The sequence below is a fragment of the Diceros bicornis genome, chromosome 16 (assembly GCF_020826845.1).
Source record: "Diceros bicornis minor isolate mBicDic1 chromosome 16, mDicBic1.mat.cur, whole genome shotgun sequence".
Taxonomy (NCBI): domain Eukaryota; kingdom Metazoa; phylum Chordata; class Mammalia; order Perissodactyla; family Rhinocerotidae; genus Diceros; species Diceros bicornis.
Window position 1 is genome coordinate 24,138,260 of NC_080755.1, and position 23,902 is coordinate 24,162,161.

The following is a 23,902-nucleotide window of genomic DNA, read 5'->3' on the forward strand; positions in this document are numbered from 1 at the left end:
GGGAGTGCTCACTCAGATTTGGGGAAACTATACTAAATTCCCCAATAGGCAGCAAGGACATGGAGGAAGGGCTTGGAGTCACCTTCTTTCCCCTTTGTTCTCTAGAATTAAATTTAATTACAAATTTCTATCATTCTCAAATTCCATTCTTTAGGGCCAACTGGTGCTAACTATTGTTCCTTTAAATCTTACAATGTATTGCCTTCTCCTTTTTTTTCTTATGGTTATATAAGATCAATATAATTTTTGGTATTCAAATGACCTTATTTCTGTCTATGTAGGATAATCTGAGTCACGCTTGTGAAATCACGTCTTTGAAAACACTGATTTAGCAAAGGTGTTTTTTTTTTTCAGTTCTTATGAATTACAAGATGCTGATGGGTTTTCAAAAGAAAAAACAATTGAAAGGAAAATAAAAGAAAAATGATTCCTGTATAAAACCCTTTAATACAAATGTTACTGGACAAAGGGCACAATCTGCTCACCGCAAGACAAAAGCCAATCATCAAGAGGCAAGTTGGTGGACAAGAAAGGGCAGTTTATCACAGCTTGCTGGCAAGGGGGAAGATGGCCGACTAATGTCTTGAAGAACCATCTTAAGGGGGCACAAAATCTTACAGCAGTTATATAGGCCATTGGGTTATAGGGGAAGGGGTTAGGAATGTTGACCTTCTGATGTTACAGACTAGGAGTGCCACACAAGATCTTTCAGTTTTCATTGATGGTGGCTATCAGCATAGACTCTCTGTTTGGAAGTCATCACCCTCCTAAGGAACTCAAAAGAACAAAGTTATCATCTTTTTGCAGCTGGGAGGTACTTGCGCAAGCAGGGGTTGTAAAATCTACAGAGCAGTTAGATCTCCTAGAGGCTACATATCCAGCTGGGTTAGTTTGTCAGAGGTCATTCAAAGTTACCATAGGGCTTCTTTTCTACAATATGGCTTCCCTCATGTCAACCTTGTCTTGAGCCAGTATCACAAATAGTTCCAAACTGAGGACTGGGAAGTTTGAGCAGGCTACCTCAGCCAACATCTTCTGATAATGAATTTAGTACATGTAACGGGATAGGAGTTGCTATGTGGAAAGGAGGAGTAGAAAGAAAAGGAGTTCACAAGGAGGGATTTGTGAAAATATTAGAGTACATACTTTTATTCTAATATAAAGCTCTGGTTAAAATGAGGCTTATTTATTTTATGTTAGAGTCATTATTGTCCCAATCCTATTCATTCCATCTCCAACGTGTATCTTGGATCCATCACTTCTCTCCACTATAAAAGTTTCTTAAACCATCTTCTCACTTCCATTCTCTTCCATCTTAGATCAGTGCCCTAAGTGGCTTTCAGGTCTTCTGAAAATATAAATTGGACCATATCACTGCTCTGTTCAATACTTTTTGAAGTCCTTCCATCACCTAAGCATACACTCAGAATCTTAACAAGGTTAGAAACACCCTACCTTGTCTTTCCTCTGCACCCTCTACAGCTCCTAGCCCCACTCTGTGATCTTTCCCATCCTTACTTGGTTCCAACCACACTGGCCTTTAATCAATATCTCAAGCACCTCAAGGATTTTTGTACATACTTCTGGTAGAATAGTCTTCCATTCCACTCTGTTTCTGACCTCTTCCTTTCAACTCCTTCCCATCCAAATCCTGCACGAGAATCACTCCATTAAAACATCTCATGACTCCCTGCATTTTCCGCAATAGCACTTGTAGTGGTTGGTAGCTATGCACTTATTCTTGTTACCATTCATATCGTATTTGCCTCTCCCACTGTTTGAGTTCCATGAGGGCGGGGGCCCCATTCTCCTTACTACTGCCCTTCCAGTGTCTAAAAGCAGGGCTTCATCCACAGTTAGGTGTTCACGACATTGCAGGGCATCATGAATTCAAATCAAGGTTCTAAGTTTGGGAGCCAGGAGGTAGCAGATTGATATCCATCTCTTCTACCTTGCCCAGAGATAGCAGAAATCCATAGCAGTGAAGGAATGCTGTCCTGGTTGTAATTAAAAATAATGGATTTTCTTTTTAATGGGAAATAAATCTTTAAGCAACTACAAAATTTTATTATTGAAAATCTTTTTAAAAAGCATTAATAAAACTAATCAGCACTTCCCAACTTTTTTCACATCCTAGTTCACATAGGGAATAATAATAACTTCATGGTGGAGCAGAGAAAATGGTCAATGCAGCCTGGATGTCCTGAGAACAAAGAGATCTTAAGTACACCTGAAACTCATAACGATAGAAGAATTAGAATCACTAAGTCCTATTAACTCTGTGCCTTAAATATTTATCTCCTCTTTTCCTAGTCCATTATCATTGCCCCAGTTAAGGCTTTTATAATTTCTCACCTGTAATGTTTCAATTATCTTTTTAATAATGTCCCTGCATTTAATATTTCCATATCTCATTCTTTCTCACACTTTCATCAAGTCATCTTTTTACAGCAAATTTGATTAAGTCACTCTCTGACTCAGAATTACCCAGCTGCTTCACTTCAACTCCAGCATAAAATATAGAACTCCTTCTCTGGCACATAAGACTATCGTTGATCTGGTGCCTGCTGTGTCTCCACTCAGCGACATGACCATTGCATTCTACAGCACTGCAGTGCTAAGCTAGACTCCCGGAAGGTCCTTAGGATGTTTCGTAATCTATTTCCTCTGATCAGGTTTTATCTCATCTTATTTTATAAATGCTTATTTAACTTTCCAGTCTCAGAATAAATCCTCTCTTGTCTTCTTAGCATTCTCAGACCCTCTTTCTCCTATGTTCTCACCCTGTATGTTGTACATACTTTCAGGAAGCAATTATGCTATTATAATTGTTTGTACCTTGAGCAAACATGTCTTTTTACCTTTGTATCCAAAGTCTACCGCAATGTCTGAACAGTATAGGTATGTGATATTTGTGGAAAACATGAATTTAAGTATTCTCTTTAAAAGGTTTTCCTATTTTTACTTTATTTTATCCTGTAAAAAATTATTTCCCTAAAAAATTTCTTCTTATAAAATTGAAGAATCTCTAATTATTTGTTGGTTTTTGTTTGTTGTTTCTTTTTCTTTATTTTTTTTTATTATTTATTTATTTATTTTTTTGGTGAGGAAGATTGGCCCTGAGCTAACATCTGTGCCCATCTTCCTCTACTTTATATGTGGTATCCCACCACAGCATGGCTTGATGAGCGGTGTGCAGGTCCATGCCTGGGATCTGAACCTGCAAACCCTGGGCCACCGAAGTGGAGCATGTGAACTTGATCACTATGCCACCAGGCTGGCCTCTATCATTTCTTTTTTATTGTAGGATTAGATTGTCTTCAGTTTTCTCAATTTTCTTTTACAATCTCATTCATTCACTGTGAGATCCTTCAATTTCTTTTCATTCTTCATTTATTCCAACTTTCCTCTTGTTGGTTTTTACCTCCTCATATCTTGGCTGTGCTACCTCACTCCTACCACCACTTTCTGCCCCTCCAACTTCCCTTTTCTCCTTAGTCATGAGAAACATTTTGCTTTGTCCTTTCTTCCTTTCATTTTAATTTTACCAAAGTTATCAGAGAGCAAATTTTTATAGGAGAGAGCTTTTGTATTTTTACTTATGTGCCTTCAACTTCCCACTTCACTTTCTACTTTTGATATATAATTTCTATTGAGAATTTTATAGGAACTGGAATAAGTTCTGTCTTATTCAGTTATTAAAGAATATTTGTTGTCTTTCTATTCAATGTATATTGGTATATATACCCCTGCTAAACAATTTGAAGATGACAAAATAATCTACTTCGTTTGAATAACCAATGAATGTTTAAATGTCTTTTTAGGAATTTGGTTAGTTAATAGCTGCCAGACAAAAATGGCAGATAATAAAAATGACAAGTCAATACAATCAACAATTGCTCACCTCTTAAAAGCAAAAAATCACCTTTTCTTTTAAAAACAACCAATTACCAACAATATCAAAAATTTCATTTGAATTTTTTAAAGTAATTTCAACTATTCAGATGTTTGTACTCATGTAAAAAAGCCTCCTAATAGTCTATATTTGGTTTTTGTAGGCATCATTTGAAAGTAGCATCCATGGTAAGAAAAAATATTTGATAAGACAATAATTTGGTGGGTAGTGACTTAAGGCTAGCCAATTCATTTGATTAGACTTTAATACAAATGAGGCCTCAGTAATCAGTTTTGTCCTGCTATTGATCCCTTTGATTTAGTTAACTTTAATTAAAATTTCCATTTAACCTCAGCCAATTTTCTTGCAAATGTATGCTTTTGGTTACAAAATGGATTGTACCAAATGAATATCAGTTGAACCTACTGTGATTACTAGAAAACATAATGCATATTGGTGCCAAAGGGTCTGTATATAAATGATAATGCTTTAATAATAGGTCATTTTTTACACCAGTAAACTTTCCCAAAGGAAGTATTAGACCTCTAATCATTCAATAATAATTCATTTCATACACTGTAAATAGACCAACAGATGGAATGGATGCTTTAGCTACATGAGTACCAATTAAAAATCGAGTTAAATCACTAGGTCATTATTTGGCTTCAATAATAATTAAAAAATAATTTGTTTGCCCTTTAGATTAATATTGCCATATATTTCTAATATTTCACCACAGAGATCTTTGTAATGTTTCTCCAGGGTTCTTTTCTGCATTTATATTAGCAACATCAATAGCAGAAACTGAATGAGTGCCCACTGCATGTGTTGGCCCCTACGCCACTGGCCTGTGATAATAACAATCTTATACATCTTTAAAGGTTCAACTTTGTAAAGTACGAAACGATGATCAGACGTGGGTATTGCACTTCAATGTACTTTTTAAGCTTCATGAAGCCATAATAACACCACATAGATTGCACCAGGAAACCATGCAAAAATATTATTTTGTCCAATTGAAGACTAGTAAGTTGATAAGATACAGTAAGTAGTCTTCTGAAGGCCACATAGAAGTTTGGTAACTGGCAGTTTAACCCTGAACCCACTTCATTTGACTTCAAAATTTTCAAAGCCTGTGACATAGACCCCATCCTGGGTACTCTATGAGTCACACATGGAGAAAAAGTACAAGACATTATATATTCTGAGTTTTAAACAACAGGTACAAAGGGTGTCTTTGTTTCATTGAAGCAGTTACATTAGTTAATTATACTTTAAGTCACTAGATTTTTTTTTTCTTAAAGGAGAAATGTGGAGCAACTTAAACTGATTTTGAAAAATATTGCCAGCATTTTAATATAAATAAAATACCAGTTCAAGAAAAACACAGTATTATAGAAATATATATTTTATTGTAGGCTGCTTTTTAGTGCATCACATGGGAAATTAATTATATTAAAATGTTCAAATTTCTACTCTATCAACAGTTGCAGATGAGTGAGCCTACGCATGTTTTAAATTATTCTTCAAACAAAATAATAGCCACAGGGATTCCAAAAAATTTTGACCATTATCACACAAGTAAATGATCTGAGCAGGAAAATGAACCTTTTGCAATGGCTAGCTTTTGTGAATGAAAGTTGACCTTTCTTTTGGAGACAACAGAATTCTGTTTTCAGATTTTAAGAGTGATAAAGATAGAATTCTTTTCCTTTCTTAATAATATCATTGTCATTGCTCGATTTTGGATTCTAGTGAATATGGTTTCCTTAACTTTAAGTAGATGTCTATTCAAAAGCCATTCATTCCCTAATATATGCTATTGTATACCCAAAAGTTGGGTATACAAAGATAAAGGATACAGTTTCTACCTCAAAGAATTTACAATTCACTTAGTGAGAAACACACAAATAACAAGAATATTACAATCCAGCATGATACATGCTAAGATATATATGAGCCCTGGGTGTTACCACAGTACAAAGTAAGAGGTGTGGGGGTAGGGTGGAGTTGTAAGTGGTGACACTTATTCTGAATCTTGAAGTGCATTTACCAAGTCTAAAGACTGCCAAGGGAAAGATTATGAACAGTATTTTACATTGGGCTAAGCAGTTTAGATTGTATTCTATTTAGGAAGGATTTTTTGCATGTGTGAGGAACATCAGCCCTGAGCTAACATCTGCCAATCATCCTCCTTTTGCTGAGGAAGACTGGCCCCGGGCTAACATCCGTGCCCATCCTCCTCCACTTTACGTGGGACGCTGCCACAGCATAGCTTGACAAGCGGTGTGTCGGTGTGCCGCGGGGATCCGAACCTGGGCCACCAGTAGCAGAGCGTGTGCACTTAACTGCTAAGCCACGGGGCCAGCCCCAAGTGTGTTGTTTCTTATCCATTCCTTAGATCTTCACTCCAGTTCTCTGGAAACTTATGACATCAAACTATATCACTAAAACCTCTCCTTGTTTTGATCATCTACCAATATTCAAGTCACTAGCTCTAGTCTTGAAGATGTTAGTATTTCTCTAAACAGCATCACTTCTTTCATAATTCATGGTGATTTAAACACTCATGATGACTACTCTTCAAGCATCTTGACCTCCAGTTCCTTAACTTCCTCACTTCTAATGATCTTGTGCTTCCTCATGTCATGGCCACTGCACTTGTTCATTTACTATCAAAATTGGGTAGAGATTTACCCACAGATGTCCACTAGATTACTGGATGACCTACCAAGTAGATTCTTCCCTGCCTCTCATTATATAATAGCATCCTAGCTTCTAATGATAAACAGGGCCAGTTGCCTCTGCCAGAGTGATGACTCCTCTCCTTGCCCAATGGTTTCAATACACAAGGAATCTTAAGAGATCAGGTGGCATTTGTGGCATTCCCTCTTGGGAACCAGAACCTCTTAACCTCTATGGTCTCCTACCTATTGCAGACACAGTGCCATATAAGGATCACTGACTTAAGGTGTATACTCTTACAGATAATAACTCCCCATCCTTGCAGGTATCTGCTCTAAGTAAGCTCTATTTTTAAAATGTTGTTCTAACACTCTATCAGGACAGACTGTACTCTGCTACTGAGTCCTGAGGTCATGCACACTTCTTTGGCTCTAATGCGAGTTCCTTGTTGCAATGCAATGTTATGTGGGATGCCCACCTTTCAGTGGGTTAAACACTCTGCAGGCCTTTGGAGGGTGGTGCTACCAGAGTCCCTCTGGGCAGGAAAGGAAAACCACCTGCACAATATTTATATATTTTAGTCAAGAGAAATTGCTGCCCCTTCCATGGTGAAAGGGACACAAAGTAATTAAATTACCACCATGTGGTTATTGGATGTCCTTGAGAGATAGTTTCATATATAGGGCTCAATATTGGTCTCTAGTGCCAGTAGTTTGGGGATTTGATGGCAGCAGCATAGGCTCCCGCATATCCTCCATCTTTCTCACATGACTACTCCATTCATGCACCCATTGTGCTAGTACTGGCAGGGTTCAGCAGGGAGAGCAGGGAGTGGTGGCAATGATAGAGACTATCTGATGTCAACCGGAAGAGTCATTCTCCCTAATTGGTTGTTTAGTGCCTCTTCCACAGAGACTACTCTGGTTGTCATGAAGATGCCACACAAAAATCTTCATACTTTATAGCCACTCCCATCAGTCTATCCACATACTTCTTCCTCTGACCTTCTTGTCCCCAATCTTCTAATTTTTCTCCTTAGAGATCTATGACTAACCAGCCAGGCCATTTGCCCTTGCCCATAGGCTTTATACCTGCTTCTCTTTCTACACAAAGTAGATGACTTAGTGGGAGGATTTTTCTTTCTGCTGCCTTTGCAGACCACCGTTGAAGGTATTACAGCCATAGTCCACTTTTGGCTTGCGCTCACATACTCAGCTGAATTATCCATGAATTAAGCTCAACATTTCTTCCTCCAACAGCAGGCCATAAAGGGTCTCCTCATATAGCCATAGGTATAATCTGAGGAAGAGCCGCCAGTACAGATATGGTGAATATGATGGGAGTCTGGACCAGCTGCTCTAGAGGCTTAATCGTGCCCCTTGGCCCTGATCAGGCCCAATTTTGGATTTTATATTAGAGTGGACTGCTCCTAAGCCTGCCTGAACTTATGACATGGTAGGTTCTTACCACATTGTCACTTCGTGTGCCCTGGACAAGCACTCCATGTCTACTAGAGCCTAAGGGTATTGTGTCTAATTATCTGCTGAGAAGGCATTGTCTTGCTCCTCATCACCAAGGATCAACTTTGGGATTCTTCTATTGGAGCTTGTCACAGATTCTACATAATATTTTTTCTACCATTTTTTGTTTGTTTGTTAGTACCATCGGATTGATTCTGACTTCTAGCGAACCTGTGTACAGCAGAGCTGAATCCTACCTGGTCTTTTTGCACCATCCTCTCACCTGCCGGCACTATATCAGATAATGCTCCACTGCATTGGGATTTTCACAGGGTTTTCATGGCCAATTTTTTTGGAAGTGGGTGGCCAGGTCCTTCTTCCTTATCTGTCTAGTCTGGAAGTTCTGCTGAAACCTGTCCACCATGGGTGACCCTGCTGGTATTTGAAATACTGGTAGCATAGCTTTCAACATTATAGCAACACGCAGCCACCACAGTATGACAACTGACAGATGATGGTGTGGTTCCCTGACCAGGAACCGAACCTGTGCCATGGCAATAAGAGCACTCAATCTTAAACACTAGACCACCATAGATACCTCTGATACCATAGGTTCTGCCAGGTTGTATGGCCAAAGCAGCAGAGTTGCATGTATCACAGACTAGATTCACTAGATCTCACTCAAGTCTGCAAATTTCCATGTCACTCAGAGAAGTAATCCCAAGCATGGAATTTGCTGCTTCCAGAACCCAAAGGGGCTAACTCACTTTTGTGCTTTCCTTTTTTCAAGCATATGTATGAACTTCAATAATTTGCTCTTTACTTTGGAGGAGATGTCCTCTCACACCTCTGGACCCTTAAGAACTTCCTTGATGTGTTAGATCCTTGAATATTATTCACAGAATTTATTTCCCACATTTTAGAACTCATATGCCTTATCAAGTCTTCCAATGTGCTTACCACTTCTTGCTCATCTGGCCTGATTAATATGATGTCATCAAAATAAAGAACCAATGTGATGTTCTGCAGAATGTCCATAAAGTCCAAGTCCTTTGAACAATATCTTGACAGTGAGTGGGAACTTTAACACAGCCATTGAACAAAATCATCAATGTATTGTTATTCATCCCAAGTGGTTGTGACCTATTTCTGTTCCTTCTTCCAAACTGGGATAGAAATTAACAAGATTAGTTACCACATATCACATATCTGAAATTATATTAACCTGCTCTAGCAAACACACCACAGTTGGCCCAGAAGCTAGCTACAATTTGAGCTACTAATTTGTTGTAGAATAAACAAGATCAGTTACCACATATCATATATCTGAAGCTATATTAACCTGCTCTAGCAAACACACCACAGTTGGCACAGAAGCTAGCTACAGTTTGAGCTACTAATTAGTTGTATTTGCAGTAGTCCACTGCTGTTCTCTAGAATCCATCAGTATTTGTAGGTATCAGTGAATGAAATGGGGATATGATGAGTATCACCAGCCAGGCATCATCTAGATCTTTGAGAGAGGTATTCATTCCTGCCATGGCCCCCTGAATGGAATATTGTTTTTTAATTACTCCTTGCCTTGGTGCGAGGGCAGTTTCTGTTGTTTCTACTTGGCCTTCCCCAACCATATCTTTTATTCCAAGGCCAAGGAATAAATGTGGGAATTTTGCTAACTAAAAAGTCTATTCTATTCATTCGTAAATTTAGGGCTTGGGTAAATGACCACTGGATGATTTCATGGACCCAATAAACCCACTGTGAACTACACATGTGTCAAGACCTCATTTATTACCTGGCCTGCATTTGCTTCCACTCTAACAAGGTCCCCATGACATTGCTTTGGTTTCCTCACCAGCAACACCAACTCAAACCCTTAGTCAAACAGTGCTGTGTATCCCTTTTTCCCCAATATGTAGTTACCTGAATAAAAAGCCACTGTTTCCTTCAGGGGATCATCACCATAATCACTTAGTGTAGCATCATTAGGTCCTTTGTCTTAAAGTTGAACATTACCAGAGCCCTGTGGTCCTAGAAAACAGTGATGGTTAAAGAAACCCCCCCAACCTTTGTGTTCAGAGAAATTGCTTACTTCGCAAAGCCACTCCTCCCCATGTGACTTAGATAAGGCTCCTGGGTAACTGTCATGTTTACCTATGACAAGGCCAGACATGACCCTCCAAATTCCTATTCTTTGTCTTATGAATGACTGCTGTTAGTCCTTGTTGATTGATTGAAACAAAATGCTTGTTACATTGACCAAATCCTCTCCTCCCCAAAGTGTCCTGAACTTTCACTCACCTCATAAGCCTAACTGAGCATTGGAACATGGAAAATCCCCTCCTTAACATGCCTCCCACCCCACCCTGAGATTCAATTGATCTCAGGGAGAAACATCAACTCTCTGATCATGCCACTTAGTCATCCCTCTCCCTCACACCCAATTCCTTCTAGCTTGGTTTACTCTTCTCCATAAAAGAAAAGCTCTTTTCTGCTTAAATTTTGGGATGATTTTAGATCTTACCTTTGGAGCTTTCTCCCTATTGTAAGTTCCTGTTCCCCTAAAACAATAGTAACCCTCCCCTTATTACAATACTCTTGAATAAAGTCTCTTTTTACCCACACCTCAATTTTTTTTTTATTTGACAAGGGTTCCAGGTCTGAAAACTGGATTCAGAAACTGGATGACAGATCATGTCTCTTCCTTGGGGTAGTTGCTTTCAGTTTCATGAACATCCATCCTTGATTTCTTTTGATTGTATACATTGACCAATATACATGTTGGTAGCCCATCTATATTTCTCCCAGAAAACCTTGCTTGGTTAACATCTCCATAGATCTCTTTGAGTCATTGCCACCTGGTTATAATTCTGGCCTTGCCACTTTTTATATAATTGCATCCACCTTACTTGTGATGATTAACTGCTGCCACCTGGCCTCTCTAATTTTGAGATCCTGTCATTCCCATTGCAATCAGAAAGACAAGTTTTCGACAGCATCTCTCATCATTACCCCTGGCTTACAGATGGCAGGCACTGCTGAGCTTCTCGATGATTCAGATGTCCTTTTCATGAGATCATTTCTTACCATTTTGGTAAATAGAGTGTCCTTCAGACCTACCCCTGAGACATTGTTTTTCTACTCTAGCATGCCTATCTCTCTGAGAGTTTTTATCACTTCTTCTACTATATTTCATACAGTTCTGGCATTTCTACTTCACTGAGTCTGTGGTTGTTGCTTCCAAGAGCAATCTAGAGCCATACCTGTTGGGTCATTGCCAACGTATAAAATTCTGTATCATAGCACAATGCTGACATATTGACAGGATTTTCCACATCCAACTTTCTATTTCAACCTCCCTGATTCAACAGCCTCAGGATTTAGTCCTATACACACTCTTCTGCTCCAGCTGGTACCTATTGACTAGGTTCTGCAGCTCCTTTGGGTTATAAATCCTTTCTCTCTGTAACAGGCCCATCCCGTCACTTCCCCAGATTGTGTTGTCGTATTATTTTGTGTTATTGTATTATTTTGTGAACAAGAGGAGGAGAAGGGCAGGAAGGAAGCATGAGTTACCTTTCAAGGCAGTCTGTGCATCAGCTTCAAGTAAGGGGGAATACCACTCTTTAACAGAAAGGAGTGGGCCAATTAGGTAGCTACAGAGCATTCAGGGAAATCGGATCATTCAACAATTCCCAGTGCATCAATCCAGGTGTCACTATTCCAAATGTCAGCCCCCAACTCCTTCCCAATTCTGACCTTAGCGGAGCAGCCTTGTCTGGGTTGAGAGTTTAATCTCCTCTGGAGCTCTGCCACTCTTGGATTAAGTTCTGTGCCAGACCGTTGGCTTTCTATTTTCTGCCCTCCAGCTGTGAGAAGAGAAAGTTTAGTTTCGTGCTTCCAATGAGGCCTATTGACTTCCAGAATTTGCCTGAAATTGATGATTAATTACTCTTAGCCTTTTGTTGTCTTTCCTCCATAAATAGCCCTGAGCAACAGACATCTAATTCCATAGTTCTCATAATTACTGCATTCCCCATGTCTCTCAAATGTCTGAGATATTGAACCCTCCAGTGCATCCCTTCCAAAAGTATACCATTCTAATTCACTACCAGTGAAAGTTTTAATAACTGTACAGCTGCATCATGTCAGAGGCTATTGATACTCCACCTACCAACAGCGACGTGGTTTTCACTGCTAGCTGGCTGGTGAGTTTTCACCTCCAAAATCCTATTGTAAAGTAAATTTTTGTCACAAAATACCACAGATTTGAGTCTTTGGGAAACAGTTACTAACAGAATCCTGTGTAAAGGTGAATTACATAATTTACTTACATAAACACTTGGACACATTTAAAAGAACAGAACTCATACAAAGTATGCGTTCTCAGAACACAAAAGAATTAAACTAGAAACTATTAACAGAAAGATACTTGGAAAATTCCCAAATAACACATTTCTAAATATCCCATGGATTAAGAAGTCTCAAGAGAAATTAAATGTATTTTGAACTAATGTGTCAGAGGCAGTAAAAGCAGGGTTTAGAGGGAAATTTATAGCATTGCATGTATATGTTGGAAAAGTAAAAACCTATAATCAATAACCTCAGCTTCTACTTTAGAAAGTTAGACAAAGAAGAATAAATTAAGCTAAAGCAAGCAGAACAAAAGAAATAATAAAAATTAAGCCAAAAATCAATGAAATTGAAATGGTAATACAATAGAAAAAATTAATGAAATCAAAAGCTCATTCTTTTAAAAGGTTGGTAAACTTGATAAACCTATAGCCAAGTTAGTTAAAAAAAAGAGAGGACACAAACTACCAATATCAGAAATGAAAGGGGTCATCACTACTGATCCAGTGGACAATAAAAGGATAATAAAGAAATACTGTGAATAACTGTGTGAACAAATTTAACAACATAGATGAAATGGATGAATTTCTTGAAAGAACAAGCAACAGAAATTCACAGGAGAAACAGATAATCTGAATAGAATTATATTTGTTAAATAAATTGAACTGATAATTAACAATCTTCCAAAAAAGAAGCACTAAGCTGAGTTATACAGTTGATTTCTACCAAACATTTAAGGAAGAAATAATGTCAGTTCTCTACAATCTCTTACAGCAAATAGCAGCAAAGGGAATACTTTCTAATACATTTTATGAGGCCAGCATTACCCTGATACCAAAACCACATACAGACGTGTATAAAAAAACTACAGACCAATATCTCTCATGAACACAGATGCATAAATCATCAGAAAAATATTAGAAAATTAAATATAGCAATGTGTTAAATTAATAATAGAGCACATCCAAGTAGGATTTATTCTAAGTGTGCAAGGCTGGTTCAACACTTGAAAATCAATCATTCTAATTCACCATATCAACAGGATAATGAAGAAAAAGCACATGTTCATATCAATTGACTGAGAAAAAAACATTTGACAAATACAAAACTCATTCAAGATAAAAACACTCAGCAACCTAGGATGAGATAAAAACATCCTCAACTCAATGCAGAATATCTACAACAACCTGCAGCTAACATCACACTTAATTGTGAGACATTAGATGTTTACCAACTGGAAACAAGGCAAGGATATACTCTCTCATTACTCCTAATTAACACTGTATTAGAAGTCCTAGCTAGTGTATTAACTCAAAAAAAAAAAAAAAAAAAGGAACAAAATGTAAACAGATTAGAAAGAAAAAATAAAACTCTCTTTATTTGCAGACATGATTGTCTATGTGGAAAATCCTAAAGAATATACATATAAATTCTTGGAACTAACAAGTATATTCCTGAGTATGACATCTCGGTATAAAATGTCCATATACTAAAGTCCATTGTTTTCCAATATACTAGCAATTAAAGATTAGAATTTGAAGTTTAAAAATAAATACATTTAAAATAGCTCCTAAAAAATGAAATATGTATAAATGTAACAAAATTAGTACAGGCTTTGTATACAGAAAACTATAAAACACTGAAGAACAAAATCAAAGAAGATCCAAATAAATAGAGACATATTGTGTTATTATGGACGGGACGCCTCAATATTTTTAAAACGTCAATTCTCCCCAACTTGACCGCTCAATTGAATGCAATTCCATCAAAATTTCAGCAAGCTATTTTGTAGATAGTGACAAATGCACAAAAGCAATCCAATGGAGCAAGGATAGACTTTTCAACAAGTGGTGCGTGAACAATTGGCTGTCCATATAAAAAAAGAAATAAATAAATTTAAAAAAAGAGAAATAAAGAAATCTAGACATAGGCTTCATAACTCATAAAAAATTAAATTGAAATGGATAAGAGATCTAAATACAAAATGCAAAACTATAAAACTTATAGAAGAGAATATATGAGAAAATCTTTGTGACTTTGGGTTTGGATACTTGTTTTGAGATACAACACAAAATGTATAATCCAAGGAAGAAGCAATTGATAATTTGAACTTTACTAAAATGATTAAATTTAACTTATTAAAATGAAAAAATATTGCTTTGTGAAAGATACTGTTGAGAGGAAGGAATGACAAGCCACATACTAGGAGGACATATTTGCAAAACACAGATCTGTTAAAGGATTTGTATCCAAAATATGGAAAGAACACTTACAAGTCAAAAATAAAGAAACAATCTATCTAATTAAATGTATGAGTAAAAGATCTGAACAGATACTTCTCCAAGGAAGATATACAGACAGCAAATAATATGCAAAAAGATGGTCTACATCACGTTTTTAGGGAAATGCAGACTAGAACAACAATAAGGTATCACTACATACTTACAAGAGCAGCTAAAATCCAAAAAACTAACAGTACCAATTCTAGAAAAGATGTGGAACAACAAGGATGCATATTTATTGCTGGTGGGAATGCAAAATTGTTCAGCCGCTTTGCAAGACACTTTGGTAGTTTTTATAAAGGTAAACATAATCTTACCATGTGATCCAGCAACTTAGTTCTTAGATATTTAACCAACTGATTTGAAATAGGGGAAATTGGGTGTGGAGTGTATCAGAACTCACTATACTATCTCTGCAATTTTTCTGTAAATCTAAAACTATCTAAAATTAAAAACTCACTTAAAAATTAAAATAGTAGGATAATAAGAAATATTTGTAAAGTACCTAAAGATATATCTAAAGAAAAGATATAATTCATATTCAGTAAATTATAAAATTTTATTTCAAGTCACTAATAAAGACATAAATATATGCATCATTTTCATAAATGAAAAAAACATTCTAGAGGTGATGTCAAATATTCCAAACTATAATGTATAAATTCAATTAATTCCAACTGAAATCTCGTGTGTGTGTGTGTGTGTGCATGTTTGTGTAAAATTTTATGGTTTTATCTTAAAATATGTATGGAAGTTTTAAGAATGGCTAAAAAATCTTTGACAAATAAGAATAAGAGATAAGGCCCAGAAACAAGATCAATTACAAAGATATAATAATTAAGAAAGTATGTTAGTCATAGAATGACAGACTAACTCATAGGAATATGATGAATTGAGAAAGAGTGAACTATAGAATTAATGGTGTTGAGACAGTTATGCATAAATTATAAAGGAAGCAACTCATAAGTTTGATATATTCAAACACTAAAAAAAAAAAAACTTATTTTCATAAAAAGTTACCAAAATAAAATAAAATAACAAACCACAGAATTTAAGAGAATATATCTGACGTAAACTAATAAAGGATTAAGATTCAGACTAGAAAAATAAATCCTACAATTCATCAAAGAAAAAGAATAACTTTAGAGAACAAAGAGAAAAATGTAAACAAGCAATAATGAACAAAAGAAGAACCCTACGTGCATTACCTAATATATATGATAATACAAATAATCATACTGATTCCAGTTAAAACACTAATATGCTATTTTTTGGCAAAATTTAAAAAAAACTAGAAACACTAATGTTGGTGATAGAAACTCTCATATACTCCTGATGAGCTTATAAAATGTCATAACAAATTTTAAAAATGTACATGTCTATAGCCAATTGAGTTGAGGACCTACATACCCTACAGTTCAGCAATTCCATACCTAAGAATCTAAAGCAGTGATTTCCATTCCTGGAATTGTATCAGAATCACTTGGTGAACTTGTAAAAATACCAATCTTCCTTGGCATCCCATTCATACAGGATCTCTGGAGGTGGGGCTCAGTCATTGGGATTATTTAATTTTGATTTGTAAAAAGAGGCGCCTACTATTGCAGCATTTTGCTAATATTGAAAAAAATGGAATACAGAAAAATGTCTACAAACATAAGCAATAATAAATATATTTTTGTTTTAGTCACTCACTAGAATATGATATGTCAATTAAAATAAGTGAATGAAGCATCAATGTGGATAAATCTCAAAAGTACAATATTGAATGGTTAAAGCAAGTCACAAAAGATATGTACCATTTATTGAACATAAGTGAACAAACTATTTATTGTGGATACTTACATATGTAGTAAAATAACAAAAACTAGTCAGAAAATCAAAAATGGTCAGAATAATAGTTATGTCTGAATAACTATTATCAGAGAAATAAAAGAATGGTAGTAGATGTGGTACACAGGTGATATTACATATTTGTAATATTTTACTAGTTTCTAAAAACTTTAATGAAAATTTGGAAAAATATTGTTTCAATAAATATAGGTGCTAAAGAGTGTTCTTTATAACTAACATTAAGGTGGGTACTAAACTTTAACACACTTGAACATTTTCATGCACACATTAAAAAAAAAAAAAAAAAAAAACCTCAGATTCCATGCAAAGATCTTGAAGAACTGGATAATGAGACAAATATATTTGATGGGGGAATGGTGGTGGATAGTGAAGGGGATACAGAATGTTAAAGCTACCAATAAGGAAGGAATTAAAGTGTACAGTAAAGTGAAGGAATATTCAGAGCCTTCCATAGAAATAAGGCATTTGTACCATTTTCTAATATCCCAAATAGCAATTTCCTCTCAAGCTAGAATAGATGAAAATATGTATATACACTGAAATCTAGGAGAAAGACTGTATTACGCAAACAGTACTATTCAGTGATTTTCTAGTAGCAACTTCAAAGAACACAGCACAGAGTGTTGGAGATAGCCGGATGTTTCAAAGAAAGATGAACTCAAGGACTATTGACTCTAATGAGAAAACGAAAGACAGAGTTGAAGAAATCCGAATTCCTTAAATCACAAGTGTATTTTCCTTCTCAGAATAGCCTTATAACCTCATGGTAGATGTTAATGAATCACAAAAATTGAATCATTTAAAAAAAAACTTCATATATTTCCTATCATTGAACTATTTGAGAATGACTTATTTCCTGGTCTTGGTTGTACTTTACTTAATGACAATATTGCACATATTGATAAATTAAGAAAACTCTAATAATGAAACAGATGAACATATAAGAGAGAAGCAAAAATTAGGGGGCTAGAAAAGCATTTCTCTAATAGACTAACAGGAAAAAAGGAGGCTTTAGACAAGAGCGTTAGAGGACTTTAAATAAAATGACACAAAGGAATGATTAGTAGAGAGAACATAAACCTAAGACAAAAGCCTCAGTGACTTGCCTACCTGGAAAAAACTCAGCACAGGTTGCAACGTGAGATACTGTACATTAATATATAATTTTAATATGCAGCCTGATGGAAGCTAATTTGCATGTTATAATTACCTTTCCAACTGTCTTTCATGAGATAAATACATAGCCATTAACAAAACTTTAATGTCTCACATTTTTTTACTAAATAAATTTGCTTTAGGATATTGCTTAATCTTTCTAAGGAAATGGCAAAATTCTTATGCTTCATTAAGCACAAAGAATTGGGGATATTTGAAGTTTTGATTTTAGTGTGAAAGAATTCTTCATAGCAGTAGCTAAATTAATGACATTGTTTTTCAAATAGCTGCCACACAATAACTCTTATATTATTAAAATTATTAATTTTAGTTAAATTAGGTCTTGGCTTATGTGATGCTAGCTTTGTGGCAATCAAGATGAGAAATGACAGCAACACAGGGAATGCAGAGGGAGATTAATGTTTATACTGAATTCACCTTCTGATATGTTAGTCTCCATCATTTCTGAGAAAAGTGGGGAATCAATCCATCTATGTACAAATATAAATGCAAAGTAATTATGTTCCTCACCCTCTAGGAGAAATAAACTTCCAGATATATATAAAAATACTGGAGGAAAAGAATAAAAATCCCCACAAATATAAGTTTGAATAAAAAGTTACTTTCAACAGGCACAAATCAGGTATAATAGGGCTTTTAGATATAAATATAAATGACAAGCAACTGATATAAAATATAAAAGAAATGCTACTATGACAAATTCTTGCCCGCCTGATATGTGATCTGCTGTACAATCTGACCTCTGCATTTCCATTCGAATCTGCACTACTGAGGTCCAAGTGGTCTGTATTCTAGCTCAACTGGCGGAGTCTCTATCGCCGATTAAAACAAACCAGCATGGATTCCCATCTCTACCTTCACCTTCATGCTTACATGGAATGATGTCCTCCACTTTCTTCACAGGTTGAAATTCTCCTATGCTGTAGCATTGAACTCAAACACCAGTTACTCTAAATGCCTGTCTGAACCACTCCTACATAGAGGAAATCTTGTTCTCCTATTGACTGTAACAATTTGGTCTTGTTTAGTTTATTATTCCTGTCAGCAACCAGGCCGCTGCCTAGTACATAAAAGTGTTTAGTAAATAGAATTTTAATAGAATGGAATGTTTTAATTAAATAAAAGATATTTTTACCTGAGGTTCAAAATGCAGAAAAGAGTATATAAAATCACTTTCAGTATGTACCTCAGAATTAAAACTGTAAATATATTACATAGAAGTTTATGTCTTTTCTATAGGCATAAATTACTGAGAAGGATTTGCTCTCCCACCTTTATTATAGTTTATTAAATGAGTAGGATGAAGCAGAGAAACTGAAGGCAATTTGCAACAAATATGCCTTTATGTTTTATACTTAAGAAATTATTTTGTTAAGAGAAAAAAGAACCCTGTGTTTTTAGGTCAATCATTAGAAGACAGTCATAAATGGTGATGTCCTTTTTCTAAATTATTTATGTTTATTTTTGCTAGCTTGTATCTATTCATGTTTTAAGTAAACAGGCCGTTGGGATTGACTTCAGAATCTTCAGTGAGCCTAAGATTATTGACGATAGTTTTAGGGGCACTATTTTCTATTTGTATGCATATGTATTAAAAAAAAATCTATTCATCAGAATGAAGAATCAGAGAAAGCAAAAAATTTAGGGATAAGTACAGCATCACCTCTCTTTAGACAGAGAAAGAACAAACAAAGACGAAAAGACTTCATAAAAATCGCATTCAGTCATGGGCTGGCCCCAGTGGCCTAGTGGTTAAGTTCAGCGTGCTTCACTTCGGTGGCCCGGGTTAAGTTCCCGTGTGGACCTACACCACTCATCAGCGGCCATGCTGTGGTGGCAACCCACATACAAAATAGAGGAAGATTGGCACAGACGTTAGCTCTGGGCGAATCTTCCTTAGCAAAAAAAAAAAAATAATAATAATGCCATACCCAGTCAAGCTGTGGCTCAGCCTATGATCCCTGACTCTTTCTGCTAGAGCAGGCCACAGATCATTTGTGTAAAGAAATGTTTTTCTTTTGGCTTGTTACCTATTTTATGCTTTTTTCCTTCAGTCTTAAAGGGTAAACTCATCTACACTCATAGCCATCTCATCTCATGGATATCTCTTCTACACTACAGATCAGTATAATATTGAGATTAATAGTGAAGTTCTTGGAAACACAACACCCAGATTTGAATCCTGGGTGTGCCCACTCCCGCTCTGTGATATTACTCAAGAATATACTTTATAGTACTGTTTCCAGTATTATGAGACAATGTATTTAAAGTTTGACTCAGATATATGAACACAGTAAGTACTCAATAAAGGTTATTATAAGTCTAAATTTTTTCCTAGAATTCTTCTATATCTAATTTTACAACAATTCAATTGTTCTCCTTCTTAGAACATCTCTTGAATCAGTCCTTATTTTTCTATTACCAGAGTCAATGCCTTGGCTTAGGGGCTTTTTATAATCATGCCTATGTTATTGTCAAAACCTGCTAACTGGGCTCCCTCCTAGTGCAAGAATGCTCTTTCTAAAATGTATATGTGATGTCCAGTGAAGACATGACAGACAATTCACACTTGGTACCCTACTCTGCCTGAAATACTTAGAAGAAATATATAATATCTGAAAAAGAACATGAAAGAGGCACAGTGCATCTAAAAGGATAATAATAAATAAATAAATAAATAAGGTAGATAACTCTAAGGATTGTAAAATGGACAAGAAATGCAAAGCGCTGAGGGGGGCTGCCATGGATCTCCTGGTTCTCACATATGAAAGCTGGCAGTGAGTTTAAGGCTATTGTTGAAGGCCATGCTGAGAGAAGGGCTTTACGGCTCTCATCGGAAGTTGTGGCAAAGACATTGATCCGTCCTTACAAATGGGCTTTAAATAAAGCTATTGGACTCGTTTCTTATCTGTGGTTTAGATATATTCAATGTAAGCATGAGACAAGAGGCTCCAAACACTATTATAAGACCCAACTTTTTATCGGAATTGAGACGTGAGATGAGGGCAAAAGAGGTATTCTGAAAAACGTTCCCACTTTAACAATGTTCAGAAGTGCTGGATACTACATAACAAATATCTATCAAGACACATAGCTCTTTCTCCCTCTTTCTGCCTCTCTCTCTTATACATACATGCACACACAAATACATGGAAATCTCCAGAAAATCAAATAGAAACATGGAGGTGGAAATCAGGGGAGTAGTAAAATTATTTTGGAGGTGATTCTCTGCTTCTTTTATAGTGTTTAAACAGCTTCATGGCCTATATTTTTAGTTTTATTCACCACAGAAAGGGTAGAGAGCAAGGTTTGTCCCTTCCCAAAATAGACAGTAAGAATTGAATTTGCTATATAAAGCTGGAACCCTTAAAGATTTGAAACATCAGTGAATAAATGACCTAGGGGAAAAAATTAACCACCAGCAAAGAAACTGCAACTATTCTTGTCTATCGTGGTGTACGCTTTGCATGAGGAAAAGATTTACCCTAAGAATTAACAAATACAAACTTAACTTCAAAGAGGTTTGTGGTATGAAGTTACACTATGTGCATGGTACATAAAATCCAAAGCTAAAAAATAGCTTGACAGGTACCAAAATTTGTAGAAGCAAATTCCTTCTGGAGGAAAATGTTCTCAATTCAGGTCTTACAGATTTCAGAGAGATGGATTTCAAAAGAGCATAAGCCTGAAATCTTCCACAAGCCAATATAAGCAAGTTTCAGTAGAGACAAATAACAGAATTAAACTATTAAGGAATTGTATTGCAGTAATTAGATACAATATAAAAATTAGGTTAAAATATTATTTAAGGTTAATACAGGAGGGAAAAAAACATACAGGTGAAAAGATACAGATATTTGCAATTAAGAGATTTTAAAAATAAACAAATAGAATTTTTAGAAATGATTAAAAACCAAAAATATGGTGGATGGGTTAATTAGCAGATTAGTTATTGCTAAAAAGTGAATTAGTGAACTCGAAGAATAAAAGATAAACAGAACACTACAAGGAAAGACAAAGAAATTGAAAGCATGATGTTAACAGACATGGAGGACAGAGTAAAACAATAAAAAATGGGTCTAACTGGTAGCAAACAAAAGGAATACATTTAAAGTAATTATTAATAAGGAAGGAATTACCATTTTGTTAATTATTTTCTCGTTGCTTTGTAGTTCTTTTGTCTCTCTTTTCCCCTCTTGCTAACTTCCTTTTGTTTCTTTTTTTCCGTATTGATATGATTTATTTCCTTTCTCTTTTTCTTTTGTTAGCTTCTATAGACATCTACACACAATGGAATATTATTCAGCCCTAAAAAGAAAAAAAAACCTTGCCATTTGTAACAACATGGATGGACCTTGAGGGCATTATGCTAAATGAAATAATTCAGACAGAGAAAGACAAATATTGTGTAAGTCTCTCTTAGTGGAAAGTCAATGTATGGGTTAGGTCATTGCAGTGGTTTATGTCACTAAAGCTGGGTACATTCTCAAAGAAGACTGTTCCAATCCCTATAAAAATTCCAATGGCATTTTCCACAGAAATAGAAAAAACAATTCTAAAATTCATATGGAACTCCAAAAGACCCCTAACAGCAAAAACAACCTTGAAAAAAAGAACAAAGCTGGAGACATCATACTTCTTGAGTTCAATACATATGGTAAACTACAGTAATTTAAACAGAATGATACTGGAATAAAGCAGACATATAGACCAATGGAACAGAATAGAGAGCCCAGAAATAAAATCATGCATATAAGATCAACTGGCCTTCAACTAGTGTGCCAGGAATACACAATGGGGAAAGGAAAGTCTCCTTAACAAATGTTTTTGGAAATTGCATATCCACATGCAAAAGAATGAAGTTCGACTCATCTTAAAATGTATACAAAAATTAACTCAAAATGGATTAAACACAATCCTAAATTGAAACTGTGAAACTCCTAGAAGAAAGCACGGGGGAAAATCTTCATTAGCTTGGTCTTGACAATGATTTCATGGACATGACACCGAGAGCACAGACCCACAAAAGCTAAATAGACACATGGGACTACATCAAACTAAAAAGCTGCACAGCAAAGGAAACAATCAATAGGGTATAAAGGCAACCTATGGAATGGGAGAAAATAGTAGCAAACCATATATCCAATAAGGTGTTAATTTCCAAAATATATAAGCAACTCCTGCAATAACACTAACTAGATTTAAAAATGGGCAAATGACCTGAATAGACATTTTTCCAAAGAAGACGTGCAAATGACCTACAGGTATATGAAAAGATGCTCAACATCACTAATCAGCAGGAAGATGAAAATCAAAGCCACAAGGAGAAATCATCTCTTACCTGTTAGGATGGTTATTATCAAAAGAACAAAAGATATAAATGTTGAGGAAAATGTGGAGAAATTGGAAGCCTTGTGTACTGTTACTGTGAATGCAAAATGGTGCAGCCGATATGGAAAAAAAGTATGGAGATTCTTCAAAAAATTAAAAATAGAACTACCATATAATCCAGCAATTGTACTTCTGGGCATTTATCCAAAATAATTGAAATTAGTATCTCAAAGAGATATTAGCACTCCCATACTCATTGCAGCACTATTCACAATAGCCAAGATGTAGAAACAACCTAAATAGCCATAAACAGATGAATGGATTTTAAAATGTGGTATATATGTACAGTGGAATATTATTCAGCCTTAAAAAGAAAGAAGTCCTTTGGCACCAGCAGGTGGTGTAGCGGGTAAGTTCACGTACTCCACTTTGGTGGCCCAGTGTTCACCAGGTCGGATCCTGGACACGGACATACACACTGTTCATCAAGCCATGCTGAGGCCACATCCCACACAGAGCAACTAGAAGGATGTACAACTATGACAGACAACTATCTCCCTGGGCTTTGGGGAGAAAAAAGGAAAAAAGTAGGAAGATTGGCAACAGCTATTAGCTCATGTCCAATCTTCCTCAAAAAAAAAAAAAAAGAAGGAAGTCCCACCATATATGACAATATGGATGAACCTGGAGGCCAGTCACTAAGTGAAATAAGCCAGGAACGGAACGACAAATACTGCATGATTCCACATATATGAGGAATATAAAATAGTCCAACTCATAGAATCAAAGAATACAATAGTGGTTATCAGGGGATAGGGGAGGGGGAAATGGAGAGATGCTATTCAATGGCTACACAATTTCAGTTA